Source organism: Erinaceus europaeus, chromosome 18 (genome assembly GCF_950295315.1).
Source record: "Erinaceus europaeus chromosome 18, mEriEur2.1, whole genome shotgun sequence".
Classification (NCBI taxonomy): domain Eukaryota; kingdom Metazoa; phylum Chordata; class Mammalia; order Eulipotyphla; family Erinaceidae; genus Erinaceus; species Erinaceus europaeus.
Window position 1 is genome coordinate 23350210 of NC_080179.1, and position 15137 is coordinate 23365346.

General features: G+C 39.0%; 1 protein-coding gene across 7 annotated transcripts in view; it reads right to left on the reverse strand.

Annotated features, from left to right (window-relative positions):
- B3GALT1 (beta-1,3-galactosyltransferase 1) overlaps positions 1 to 15137 on the reverse strand; it is a 692162-nt gene that overhangs the window by 116997 nt on the left and 560028 nt on the right. The gene's annotated exons all lie outside the window — the stretch shown is intronic.

Sequence of the window (15137 nt, forward strand, 5' to 3'; positions counted from 1 at the left end):
CAAACTTTGTGAATTCATGGAGAAATATATGAAACAAAGATCCAAATGTCGAAATAACATATTCCTCATATGTAAGGGAAAAATACAGTTTTGGTTATGAGTGTGTCACAATGTCCACAGAAATGTGACAAGCTAGATCTATGCTCACTTTATGTGGAAATAGTTTATAGCTTCCTCTGCAATTTACAAAATGGATTCATTTAAAACACCCTCTGGGCACATGTGTTCTGCATTAGTGACCTGATCAAATGATTATACTGACATCAAAGTCAAGTGATGAAATAAAACTCTATATAGTAAAACCCCTTTCACATTCATCCTTCAAGGCTGCTTGAACAGATGCAGACAAGCAGAAGGTAGTACACTGTAGCCAGATTCTGGATTTAAAAGGCTACTTTGATTTTGATATATGGCCATATATGATTAGGAGAAACTGCTCAGTCATCTACAGTCCCATTTCTTTCCATGCCTAAAAATTAGGATAAAATTACCAGTTGAGCTAGGGCGTTATTCAGGGAGTCCTGAGAATCCCAAACAGACATGATGGGCCTAGACCTCAAATAAATCCCTCTCTCCATTGTTAACCAGTCATCTCTATCAGGAACAACAAAACAGACTCCTTTGTGGGCCCCCACAGGACCTTGCCTTCAACTTGGATCAACAATGGTAGAGAATGTTCCGTCCTCCGAAGGGAAGCTGGACAACATACTCTATGCTATACCTGAGGAAGATGGGTCCTGATATTGGGGCAGCTTGGAATGTTTCTACTCATGACCACAGAATGTGAGCTCAGCTCTACAGGGATGTAGAGGTCACATAAGCTCCTAAGCTGAAAATGGGCCCCAGATCACATCAAATCGATGGAGTTTATAATCAACAATATTTATACACTTTCCCATATTTGGGAGCTACTCTCTTCCCTGATATAGCTTTCTGGTACTATTTCCAGTCATGACATCATCTCCCCAGACAATATCTAGGATACACCTGCATATCAGATTTCAGGCTCAGGGAAAAAAGAAAAACAAAACAAACAAACAAACAAAAAACCTAGTATAGCTACAGGTCCTTTGGAGTATAACTAAAATATGCCTACTAGCTATCTACAAAATGGAGACCCCCCAACTCTTCATCTGCACTACTCCAGCCTTTAGGTTCATAATTAGTCAATAATTTGCTTGGCTTGATATGTTAACTCTCTTTTCAGCCACCATGTTCCAGATGCTACCATTATGCCAACCAGACTTCCCTGGACAGACAACCCCTCCTAAGTGTCCCGGAGCTCCAATTCCCCAGAACCTCGCAGCATTACGGAGAGAGAGAGGCAGGCTGGGAATATGGATCGATCTGTCAATGCCCATGTTCAGTAGGGAAGCAATTACAGAAGCCAGACATTCCACCTTCTGCATCCCACAATGACCTTGGGTCCATACTCCCAGAGGGATAAAGAATAGGAAAGCTATCAAGGATGGTATGGGATATGGAGAGCTGGTGGTGGGAATTGTGTGGAGTTGTACCCCTTTTATCCTATGGTTTTGTCAATGTCTCCTTTTTATAAAAAAGAAAAAAAAAGAATAAACCCCTAAATGCTTAAAATTAGAAAAAAAAATTTCCAGTTGAACTCTACCATCTGAACTATTACCTGGTCATGCCTTGGTTTTTCAATATATCAGTATTTTTTCCTAGTGACATAAAGAATGAGAAAGTGACCAAAAGATGCAACCAGGCAGGATTGCCTTTGGATTAAAGCATGACCCCCCAAAGTAAAGCTAGGAATCCCATTGCTTAGCTGTGTGACCTTGTTTCAGTTACTTAACATTTCCGTGCTTTCATTTTCTCACGTGTAACTGGGGGTGATAATAATGCCTATCTATAGGGTTGTCATGAGGATTAAACGTGCTAATGTTTGTAAAACACTTAGAACAGTGCCTGGCACCTAGAAGTGCTAAGTAAGTGTTTGGTAGGTAAACAGTAATTTATATTCATTTCGTGACACAGTTCCAGCAAATAAAAATCTAAACTGGAGAACTTTGCATTTGTGCCATGTCTACAAAAAAGGACAACGGGAAGAAAATAATGTAATAATGAAACTGGAAGTGAAGGAAAGCACGTTGCCTAAAAACTTAATTAGGCCAAATACAAATCGTAATCACAACGTTTTGACTGGGGGTCTTATTTTTCTTTGCAGATAAGAGCACAGCTACTAAGAGGTAGATAAATTGCTATCAAAATTTTTCCTGAAAGGACAAAACTTAGAATCATTAGACAAAAATGTTAGGAACAGGGTGTTGATAGAAGGAACTAAGCCATCTTTGTGTGGAACCAAAGACACTAATTTTATTCTGGGAGTAAATCAGAGAAATGGAATCTTTCAGCTGGAGAAAAGTCTTTCATTTTCTGTATCGGTAGCAAAACCTCACCTCTGTATGGAGTATGTGGTTGCATAGGTGGGGGAGGGGTGGATTTAAATGGTGCAACAATTAGGTATCTGTTAAGAGTTCCAGAAGAATAGGGCAAGCTGGCTACAGTTTACCCAAGTGGAAGTATTTCAAATGGAACCCGACTCGGTACCCTTCACTGGGTTAGTCATGTCAATGCACATAGAATAATCAAATCCACTCCAGTTTCTCGAGGGATGAGCTACTCTTGGTTGAACAACTCAGCCTTGTGGAAAAATTCAGAAAAAGAATCTCAAACCTTGGTTAAGACCAACTCACATGGTAGAACCATATTTCTCAACAGATGAGTTGAAACACAGAACTGTAAAAGGAGTGGTGGGGGAACTTGCTGTCCAGCAGAACAGGACTGAGAACTTGAGTGTGTCTTCAAGGGAGCAGTAGTAAGTGGAAAAAAAATACACATATATATATTTCTTAGTGCTCGGCTTTTATTGTTCTAAAGGATAGTTGTTTGAAGCACAGAGCTTAAAGAAATCTCTGCTGCACTTGTATTTTTTGTTGTTGCTTCTCCCCCCAGAGAGTTCTGGCACACTGGTATCAAACAAAGGAGAAATTAACCTGCCCCCAATTCACCCTTTGCTTTGCCTTATTGCAGGGTTGGTGACATTGCCCCAAGGGATCTGTATCTGTACTTTTCTACATTGCAAATACTGCACATAGACTGTTGATCCATGGTGGACTTAGGAGAAGTAGGAGATGAAAAGCAGTGGAGAGGGATGAAAAACTGTATGGCAGCATGTCTTGTTAGAAGTGCATCTTTATTACGGCTAAAAAAATATAAAGTCCTGGGGCCGGGTGGTAGCTCTGCAGGTTAAGCGCACGTGGCACAAAGCACAATGACCTGTGTAAGGATCCCAGTTAGAGCCCCCAGTTCCCCACCTGCAAAGGAGTCGCCTCACAAGTGGTGAAGCAGGTCTGCAGGTGCCTATCTTTCTCTCCCCTTCTCTGTCTCCCCTCCTCTCTTGATTTCTCTCTGTCCTATCTAACAACAACAACAGCTATGGAAACAATAACAATAACAACTACAAGTGTCACAACAAGGGCAACAAAATGGGGAAAATGGCCTTCAGGAAGAGTGGATTCATAGTGCAGGCACTGAGCCCCAGTGACTCCAGCCTTTAGGTTCATGATTAATCAACAATTTGTTTGGCTTTATATGTTAACTCTCTTTTCAGCCACCAGGTTCATGATGTCAACCAGACTTCCCTGTATAAACGACCCCACTAATGTGTCCTGGAGCTGCGATTCCCCAGAACCCCACCCCATTAGGGAAAGAGAGAGACAGGCTGGGAGTATGGATCCACCTGCCAACACCCATGTTCAGCAGTGAAGCAATTGCAGAAGTCAGACCTTCAACCTTCTGCATCCCACAATGACCTTGAGTCCATACTCCTAGGCAAGGCTATCAGGGGAGGGAATGAAATATGGAGTTCTGGTGGTGGGAATTGTGTGGAGTTGTACCCCTCTTATCCTATGGTTTTGTCAGTGTTTCCTTTTTATAAATAAGTAATAAATAAATAAATAAATAAAATACTCTCAACGACTAATTTTATTAGCATAAATGTCGGCTTTCTGGCTGGGTGATCTCCAGAAGAAAGGCAACCTACCGGTTCTTTCTCGCTTGCTCAAGGGACAAATAACAAAGTAAAGACACCAGGGAGACTGAAGTGTGCTCAGATCTCATTTATTAGCAGGTAGGCAAGAGTTTAAATAGAAAACCAAACAAAGGGCATTGTCAGAAATTACAGGTTTCTTAAGGGTCAGCTTGCCCCTATGGTAGGGGGCTGGTATGACAAGAGTTGATACATAAAGATCAATACAATTAGTCTCCTGATGCAGGCATTTAATTATCTAAAGGCACTTGAGAGAAGAATAGGGGTTGAATCAGTAAAGTGAGATAGAGAAGGAAGAACAAGGCTTAAAAGACATCAAAAGGGCTACAGGAAATAAGGTATTTGGGGGTTTTTCACTTGTCCGGTGTTAGGAGTGTGTGACAGGATGTGCTCTTCCTTTATGATCAAAAGGTGAAGTGGAATGTGTGAACTTTGAGTGAATGAATCTTAAAGTAGGCAGCCACATGGCCTGCAGTTAATGAAAAGTGGTATTGAGGTTTCTGTGGGCTTGAGAGTCAAGAAGGGAAGAACTTAGTCAGAGAGACAGTTTTTCCCCTTTGCTCACCTCGGTTGAGAGAGACTAACAAGAGGGTATCTTCTCAGACCTCCATCCAAGGATGGGGGGAGTTCTCCCTAAGCTCTATCAAGCTTACACATAGCTCCACACATAAATCCTTTATTTTTTATGAAACAATGTCTAACCAGATGAACTATTTTTACAATAAGCAAATTATTTCCTTCAAATTGCATAATTAGCTGTAGTATCCCACTCCAACTGTGTTTATCCTAATAAAGTGTCATAAAATAATGATATAAATTATTTTTCCCAGTATAAATATGAGCAACCCTGTTATGAAGATTTTAGTTTTCTCTGATTCAATAGCACATTCAAGGTTTCTGAGAAAGCTCTTTATGTCTTATAAGTAAATTAAATTTTATTGTGTCTGTCTGCAAAAATGTAAACTGCATACAAGATTTTTTATTATGGAAAAAATTTTCCACTTTAGTTGTCACAGACTGAGTTTCATATGATGTGTTACAATATCTGATCTGTATACAAACACATCGTTAAGATAAGAATATTTGTGCAAAACACTAGATATCATTAACTTCTTCTTCTTCTTCTAGCGTTTGCCCTTCTTCTGTAGCCAAACTCTTAGTATAAGAGAAGAAAATAAAGGAAAATTATGAGTATTCTTTTTTATCAGTTAAGCTACATTAGACAAAAGGAATAAAAATCTCAGTGTGTCAAATTTTAATCTTTCTTGTTTAATTAATTTCACATATAGAAGGAAATGACTTAAACATCATTTTGTGGTAGCTAAACACATTACCATTTTTTTTACCTTTGCAGATTTCTGTAGATAAACTCCCTACCTCCTTTTATAACTTTCACAACCATGAGAAATTAATGCTGTTACTATTGAATACCAAAGGAGAAATAATGGGTGAAAATAGTGCTATCCTTATATTCTTATCATAATTTGTTTTAAAGTACATTGGATCAAAAGAATGAAAGTAAAGACTGGTGATACATTATTTGTTGTAATAAACATATAAATCCAATACACTTAATATATTATGGATTTCTGACATTTCCATAGAAATGAATCAATTATGTTCCCATTAAAATCATATTGTGGATTACCATTACTTGATGACAGGAAAATTACCATTTTTGGCAACCATGGCTTTAAGGTAGGCATACAAAGCAAGGTTTGTATCATAAAGTATTTCCTTCTTCTTTCTCAAGAAAGAGAAAGAGAGAGGAGGCCAGGAAGGTATTTCAGTAGTAGAGTGTGCATCACTCTAGCCCCAGCATCTTATGAGAGCAACAAAGACAAAAAAAGTTTAAATTCCATGATGATAGAGTTGCAGTTTTGATCTCTCTGTCTCTCATGTGAAAACAAACAAAAAACTAAAATCGGTTGGGAGAAAGAGGAGGTTCAGCAAGTTTGGGAGACAGTAAATTCAATCTCTAGCACCACACTTTTAAAAAGGAAAGCTAGAGGCCTGTGATCGAATCCCTGGAGTCAGATGTCTCTACTCTAAGGTAAGCCCGAACGTGAGGGGGAAGAGGGGGCATTCAACTTATATTTAATGTTTATAAATATCTAGTTGTTAAGAGTATTCATACCACAGACTGAGTCACAAGTACCTAGGTTATCAAAGGGAAGTACATAACCACATAAACAAAGAGCTCATCAAAGAAATAAATCAGAAAACATCTTAGTCTTTAAAGTTTAACATATCTAATTAGAATCTAATATTTTTAAATGTATTAAAAACAGAGAAAGGAGGCCAAGCTCAGCGAAATAATTATGTTGCAAGCATTAGTTGCATCCTATTTATAAGTGACTCATGTTGTTATTGTTATTGCTGCTGTGGGATAAGGCAGAGAGAAATCGAGAAAGAAGAAGAAGACAGAGATGAGAAGAGAAAGACACCTGTTGACCTGCTTCACTGCTTGTGAAGTGACACCCCTGCAGGTGGGGAGCCGGAGGCTCCAACCCAGATCCTTAAGTTGGTCCTTGTGCTTGAACCATGTGCCTTTAACCCGCTGTGCTATCTCTGAGGCCCTCTCTTCAATTTTTTAAAAGATATAATCTTGTTTTAATTTTGAATTTTTATACAAAAGCAGGTTCCCGCCGCAAAGCAGATATATTCCTGTTCCTAAATACATATTTCCCTTAAAGATGAGCATGTCTTCCTCCATCATAACTGAAAGTAATTTGTTTAAATTTGTTTCCCTGCTTAGATCTCACCTGGCATTTCTGATGACCTCACCAATGTATCCTTGAACCCCACCTCCCTGGAACCCTGCCCCACTAGGGAAAGATAGAAATAGGTTGGGAGTATGGATCAACCTGCCAATGCCCATGTTCAATGGAGAAGCAATTTTAGAAGCCAGACATTTGACCTTCTGCACCCCAGAATGATCCTGGGTCCATGCTCCAAGAGGGATAAAGAATAGGAAAGCTTTCAAGGGAGGGGATGACATAAGAAACTCTGCTAGTGGGAATTGTGTGGAATTGTACCCCTCTTATCCTATGGCCTTGTTGATATTTTTTATTTTATAAATAATTTAAAAATGTAACAGTAGAAAAGTCAATATAAAAAGCATTGCATTTCTAAATGCCATTTGCACTAATACATATGGTAAAAGTATGAAGAAACATTTAACTAATCTATGCCCATTAATTTACTTTCTGTTACCATTCAACATATTGACATAATAGAGAAAAGGCCACAACAGATGGGGTATTTTTCTGGAATAAACACAAAGTCACATTATTAAATATATTCTGAATAAGAGTAGTAACAATGAAACAGAAAATGAACACACCAATAGCCAAAACACCATTCCTTTATGTCGAATGATGATATAAAGTTTGCATTTGATTTCCCTTTATTTACTTATTTTACTTGATCTTGATAATAACTGTCCCTGGAAGAAAAGTGATACTATTACTCCTGTGTAGAAAGTAAGGATCTAAGTTCCCGACTTAGGTAAGTGAATGACTCAGTCAAGGTGGAACTACATCCCTGGATTCTTGGATGAACACTGTCCTCTTTCCACCGCATCACAGTAACATGAATGATCTAGATTCAACAGATTTTTCATGATGTCAAAACTGATATAAATTCTGAGTAAGAGGCAAACCTGTTATCTGCATTTGTGTTGACTTTATAGCTAGAGTGATTCAGAAAAGCTGACTAATGAATGACTGGAAACGAGCAGTAGAAATTGCTTTCAGTGTAGCACCCATGAATAAATCAATGGTTCTTGCTGATCTGAACAATTGGAAAGCATTTACTGATAGGAAATTGGGGTGGGGGGAAGCTGTAGAAAAGCCTTAAGGCTGAACAGAGCTTTGTCAACCTTTACAACCTTTTCTTATTTGACCACATGAACAGTGAGCAGAGTGAAAACTGAATGTCATTCCCCAAATACTAACACTATAGCAAGAGGGAATCTGGACTATAGCAGCTAAATTTATTGTTTCTTTTTAAACCAGAGCACTTCTCAGCTCTGGTTTCTGGTGGTGCTTCTCAGACATGAAAGTATTTTGTATAGCCATCATACTATCTCTGTAACCACATACTATGCCCCCCAACAGTTAAATTTATAAGGAATAGCTTACCTAACTAATTCTAGTTCTAAATCAGTGCTAACATTTAACTCCTATTAAATGTTCAGTGAAACATGATACTCAAGGATTTTATTCCAATCAGCTATTTGATTTATTCCAGAAACAGGAAATAAAATATGGCTAATAATGACAGCCTAGTGTATTGTGGTGTCCAGTGTCAAACATTATCTGTTTACTTAAAACTCCGCATTCATATAACTTCTTAACTTCAATATAAGCATATTGATATTGGCCATGAACTCTTGGTAGAAACGTAAGACAGTTCTTGTTCAGAGGGTAGTTGTGTCACAACCATCCCAAATCTGATAAGGACCAGGGGAATTAAAGGTGTGCTGGGGATATAAACTGGCATACAAGGCTCTTTTTTGGATCCATTTCACAGATGAGTCTCCATTCTAGCCTGTGGGTCCAGCTGTTCATCCTCTGTTTAAGCCACCATGATCCTAACCTTTACGTCTCTGTAGATTCCTCTTCTGTGCTTCTAATTCAAGTCTTGTCTGTCTCTAGCTTCCCTATGACTTATTTAACTAGAAAAGTCTTGACTTTGACTTAGTTCTTGACTTAAAATATGACCATCACTGAAAGCAAAATCACTCACATTTAGGTAAAGCTTATGATTTTAATGAACAGATGTCTCCAAGTGTCGTTAAAATTCGGGGGCGCCAGCAGGCCGGGCTAGCTTTGCGGTGGTAGACAGAGACAGAGAATCGAGGACACACAGCTGGGCAGAGAAGCTGCAGTTTAATCTTTATTCACAAGCGGGCAAATCACCACACCATGTGCTTCCCCATCATTCTCCTTCAGCAGCTGCTGCTGGAACTCTGGACCTCCTTAGCATAGGGGGCAGGAAGAAAGAGGGGCGTAAACTAGCAGGGGCCAAACCAAATCTCTCAGAGGTAGAGGGAGGAGGACCAAACCAACACGAAGAATACCAACATCCAAGGTCACCAATTTGTATTGATCTTGTAAAGTCAAAAGTACTCATCAAGTGAATGGACAGATGAATATGTGGATGGTTTCAGTGTTTTTATCACTGCTGTAGTAAATGCTACATTTATTATGTACTCAATGATACCTTTACATATTTGATTTATTTACTTAAAATTTTAATTGACTTTATTGCCATTGTGGTTATTGCCAGGGTTTTGTGCCTACACTGCTTCTGGTGGGCATTTTTTACTTTTTTTCTGCTTTCTTTTACTTGATAGGGCAGAGAAAAATTAAGGGAGAAAGGGGAGAAAGAAAAAGAGAGAGAGAGAGAATCTTGAAAACTGTTTCAACACTTGTGAAGAAGCCTTTCCTTTATAGCAGGGAGTAAGGGGCTCGAACCTGGGTCCTCACACATGGTAACATGTGCTCTCAACTGGTTGTGCCACTGCCAGCTTCCTAAATATTTTATTTCAAGACAACTTTGGGGTTTTTTTAATTTAAAAAAAAATATCTTTATTTATTTGATAGAGATAGCCAGAAGTCAAGATGGAAGGGGGAGCTAGAGGGGGAGACAGAGAAAGACACCTGCAGTACTGCCTTACCACTCACAAAGCTTTCCTCCCGCAGGTGTGAACTGGGAGCTCAAACTCGGGTCCTTGCACATTATAATGTGTGCTCAGCCCGGCGTGCCACCACTCAGCCCCTCAAGATATCTTTGAAATCTTATGTTAAAAATTACCTCAAACTATGATAAAATAAAAAGTCCTCATTCACTCTAAGCACTAATTACATGTAAGGCAGTGGCCTCTACTCTCATCAGTGTTCAGATACAGGTTTTAAACTTGTGATGGGAATATTTGATAGTGCTATGTGCCTTCCTTCTTAATTTGCTCTTTTACATAGGCATTTTAGATGTTTAAATAGTAAAGATAATAATCACTTTATTGCCAGATTTTATCAGTATATTAAAGTCATAACACTTGCTTTAGTCTGTCTCTGTTGAATATTTGGGTTGTTTCAGTTATGATCTGAGCTTCTGGACTGCACTTAAATCAAAGGCTCCTTTCTTTCTCCACCCACCTCAGCTTCAGTCACCTGGATTGTTAATAGAGTTCCTTAAAATTATTATTTTACTTAGCTTTTGTAGTGTCAGAATGCTCTCTAAAAACATATTAGAGTGTCATTGTCGATGATAGCAGGCACCAGGTCATCTCTAGCCATTTTTTTTTAACCTTTGTGTGTAAAATGATATGACTTCAGGTCTCTACACAAAGTATAGGTTGTGAACAACATTTTCTGCAGCCACGAGTGCCTTCAGTACTCCTCAGAGGCACTCATCTCCTTGCGGTCAGTCAACAATCTTCAGGACCAGTTGACAAGTGTCACATGCCCGTAGTGCACTTATAACTGACTTGCTGGCATTACAGCGCTATGGGGGACAAAATAAGGGAGTATTTGTTTTGAAGTTTGCAAAGCAGAATAGATGTGGTGGCTTAGTTTTCTAATATTCCAGGCTACAGATTCCTTGTGCAATCTGTTAGATCTATTCACAGCCTACCATTGCTGATTCCTCTTCTGAACTTCTTATTGTTGCCACTGCTTATGTATTCTGTTCTACATGGTCATCAACTCCGACTTCTACCAAAGTTTACTGGCCTGGAAAAAACCTCCTTTTAAATCTGATGACATGGGTGTTGTCTTTGAGACAGAGGAACTTAATGGTCACAGTAACTCTGTTGGATCCCATTACACTGAACTGCATGACTCTGAATTTGAAATAAAAATCATCTAAAATAGTGCATTGTCTTTTTGCCCTCTCTCCCTGTCCTGGCCACAGTCACTGCTTGACTGTATGGACAAGATCATAGCTTCTTCTTCCTTTCCTACACCCCAGACTTAGAAGCCATCTCACTTTCCTTTATTTTTTGCTGTTAAAGCCATCAGCTCTGTTGGAGAGAAGAAAATAAATTTCCAACTAGTGTCATGGTAAAGAAAAAAAAAGTGAAGAAAATGGCTATACTTTTTTTTTACTTCTTTCAGATTTAAGAAAAATAACTCCCACTCTAGGTGGAAGCATCACACACTGACTCAGAGTCAGGCGTTAGCTGGAGGTGGGAAAGGACTATAATGGAGCTTACACCTCACTTGGCTCAAGGAAATAATAATTGCATGGACCCTCAACTTTAACCACCTTCTCTCCTCACCATCGTCACTTGGAGATGACATGATGATAAATAAAAAAATATCCCCTGGTGGACTGCAAATGTTTTGAAAAATTTCGCTCCACATATTCCTGTTAAGTTCAGTGATTAAGCCTCATTGAAAGAGGTTTTTTTTTTTTTCATTTTTTTTGTACTCTCTTGTTACTTTCTAGTCAACTTTCCTTTAATTTCAGACATAATGTTTTCTGATATGAGACTGTGTGCATAAAAGAAGGCAGGAGTGAGAAATTAAAAATTCTCTGCCTAGACAATAATGAGATGCCACATCACCTCTGTGAGAATGTCATACATCAAAAACAACAGCAACAAATGCTAGAGAGGTTGTGGGGACAAAAGAACCCTCCTGCTCTGCTGGTAGGAATGTAAATTCGTCCAACCCCTGTGGAGAACAGTCTGAAGAACACCTCACAAGGCTAGAAATGGCCCTACCTTATTGCTCAGTAATTCCTCTCCTAGAGATATATCCTAAAGACTCAATCACACCAATCCAGAAAAATATGTGTACATCTACGTTCATAGCAGCACAATTTGTAATAATCAAAATGTGGAAGCAGCCCAGGTTCCCAGCAACAGATGAATGGCTGAGAAAGTTGTGGTATATATACACCATGGAATAATGAACCCACTTTCTGACCCATCTTGGATGGAGCTAGAAGGAATTATGTTACGTGGAACAAGATAGAAAGACAAAGATGAGTATGGGATGATCCCACTCATAAACAAAGGTTGAGAAAAAAGTATAAGGGAACACAAAGCAGAATTTGACTGAGTTTGGAGTATTCCACTAAAGCAAAAAACTCTGGGTAGATTTTTCAGTTTCACTATAGGGGGTTGGGGGTAGGGACTTAGATCTTTGGTGGTAGGAATGGTGCTAATATACTCTTCCATTATAATCTTATAAATCACTATTTAATCAATATGAGAGGGAAAAATAGATTGAATGTCTCAAACTTTTTGATGCATAGACCCCAGTTATGAGTATATATTCCTTAATATAAGCACTTACAATTTCAAATAGGTAACTTGATTGAATTATTTTTTCTTTATTAGGGGATGAATGTTTATAGTTGACAGTGAATGCAATAGTTTGTACATGCATAAAATTTCCCAGTTTTCCATATGACAAAACAACCCCCACTACATCTTCTGCCATCATGTTCCAGAACGTGAACCCTCCCCCACCCCACCCACCCCACAGTATTTCACTTTAGTGCAATACACCAACTTCATTCCAAGTTCTGCTTAGTGTTTTCTCTCCTGACACTTGATTGCATTTTAACAGTGAGCTTAACTTATTAATATATTTTTAATAATGACTTTTTCTTTGAAATATTAAATCACCTATAATCTTAGGCCACAGAGACCAGACGAAATTGGCTGTATCACTATATTAGATACAGTTATATATAAATAGCATTAAAGGACATAAATCATGGTGAGGTCTTGTATGGTACAGAAAATCCTAACTATGGATTTTTAAAGTCAACCAAATTTCCAAATAACTTTGTCATAACAATGACTATCTGTTGCCTTCTTAAACTCTAAAACAGCAGGAACCCTCCCCATTCTCTATAAAACTCATATTTTTCCCAGTCCTGGAAACTCAGCAGCAGGGCTCATCATCCAGCAGGCTTCTCTCGACCCATACCAATTAATACTGCATCTGCTGATCTCAGCCTAATCAGTGCAACCAGTACCACCCCAGCATATTTCACCCTGGACTGTGTCTACAGATGACAGGCCTACAATGTCAACCCTCCAGCTCCAGTACTCTGGTGAGACCATTCCTAGTTCATAGGACTTCTTAATTCCATTTTCAGACGGTTCACTTCCTAACAAAGTCTCAACAGCTAGATATGGACCAGGGCCCAAGAGACAGTGTACATGTACACATGTATCCATAAGAGAGGTGAAAATATATACCTTAAAAAAAAAGTACATAATAGATTGCAGTGACCCAATAAGTGCAGCAAGCAAGTAGAAAGGCCTTAAAAAGACTACATAAAGTGCTTCTACTTAGACCTAGACACCCTCCTCACCTGCTTCCTATTTCACTTCTTTCTATCACTCCAAGGCTAACCTTGTCAGACAAAGTAAGGACTACAAAAGCTGGATAAGGGGAAGAGACTGGCATACTTTAATGATGGCTCTTTTGCTTACTACCAGGCCACCTCATCTACCTGGACCCTAGTCAGGGAATCCTGGGATCCAATATAGACATGATGGGCCTAGACCTCTTACAGATCACTTTCTCCACTGTCACTGGTCATTTCCATCAGGAACAACATAATGGACCTGATGGTAGGCTCATACAGGACCTTGCCCTCAGTGCAGATCAACAATGATAGGGACTGCCCCATTCTCTGAAGGGAGGTTGGGCCAAAATACTCTACTACTCCAGGAAGATGGGTCTGGCAATGGGTGCAGACTAGAATGTTTCTAGCTATGACCACAGAATGCAAGTTCAGACCTACAGGGATGCAGAAGTTGCACAGGCTCCTCCACAGAACATAGGCTCCAGAGCAAATCAATGGGGTTTACAGTTAATAGTATTTATATATTTTTCCCATATCAGGGAGCTACTTTCTGCCTTGATCCAGCTTTCTAGTCCTATTTCCAACTCTGACACCATCTCCCCAGATAATACCTTTGATCCACCTGCACGTTAGCTATCAGGCTCAGGCAACAATTAGTAGAGTCATGGACCCCTTGCAGTATACCTAAAATAGACCTACTAACTTTTTCCAAAATTGAGACACCAAATCGCGTCTGCTATATTCTTGCTGTTAGGTTCATGATTACTCAATTTGTTCTGCTTTATATCTTAATACTTTTTCAGATACCAACTTGCAGATGCTACCATGATGCCAACCTGACTTCCCTGGGCAGATGACCTCTCCAATGTACCCGGGAAACACACCTCTCCTGAGCCCTGCCATACTAGGGAAAGATAGAAATAGGTTGGGATTGTGGAGAAGCAATTACAGAAGCCAGACCTTCCACATTTTGAACCCCATAATGACCCTTGATCTATGCTCCCAGAGAGATAAAGAATAGGAACGCTTTCAAGGGGATGGGGGTGGGTTATGGAACTCTGGGAATCGTGTGGAATTGTACCCCTATTATCTTATGACCCTGTCAATATTTTTTCTTTCATAAGTAAATTAAAAAAATTATCTGCCTTATTCTTAAATGTTGCAACATTGCACCAGGCAGTCTGTTTTCTTGTTATACACCAATCTACCATAAGTTAAGCACCCTACTGTCTATCCATTTGGGAGAGTTCTCCAGAAGTCAAACTAATCAGACATTAAGTCTAGTATTTAATCCTAAATCTTTATTTCTTCTGAGGTCTGAAGTGATCAGGTGTGTTCAGATTGGTATGGCCATAGATGTAAATCTTTATTTCTTTAATGCAGTCTTATTACTCTTTCTTTACACAAAACAGTTTCATGACCTTCTAAATATGGCTTTCGAAAGCTTTTAGATAATTAAATTTGAGTAAAAAATTAGGAAGATTTCATACATGACTCTAAGTTTTTAGAGATTATTTTTGAAAAATACTTTTTTTTTTCCCATTGCTTCATGGCTACAGGCTGACCTTTTCAAAAAGAAAGAGTGAGACAGAGGCAAAGAGAGATTGAAAGTGAAAAAGCAGCAGGGGAAGAAACCACAGCACTGAAGCATCCTTCAAAGCAGTGAACACCTTTTTGGAAATGGGTTGCTCCGAAGGCAACACAGAACACGACTGAAGTGAAC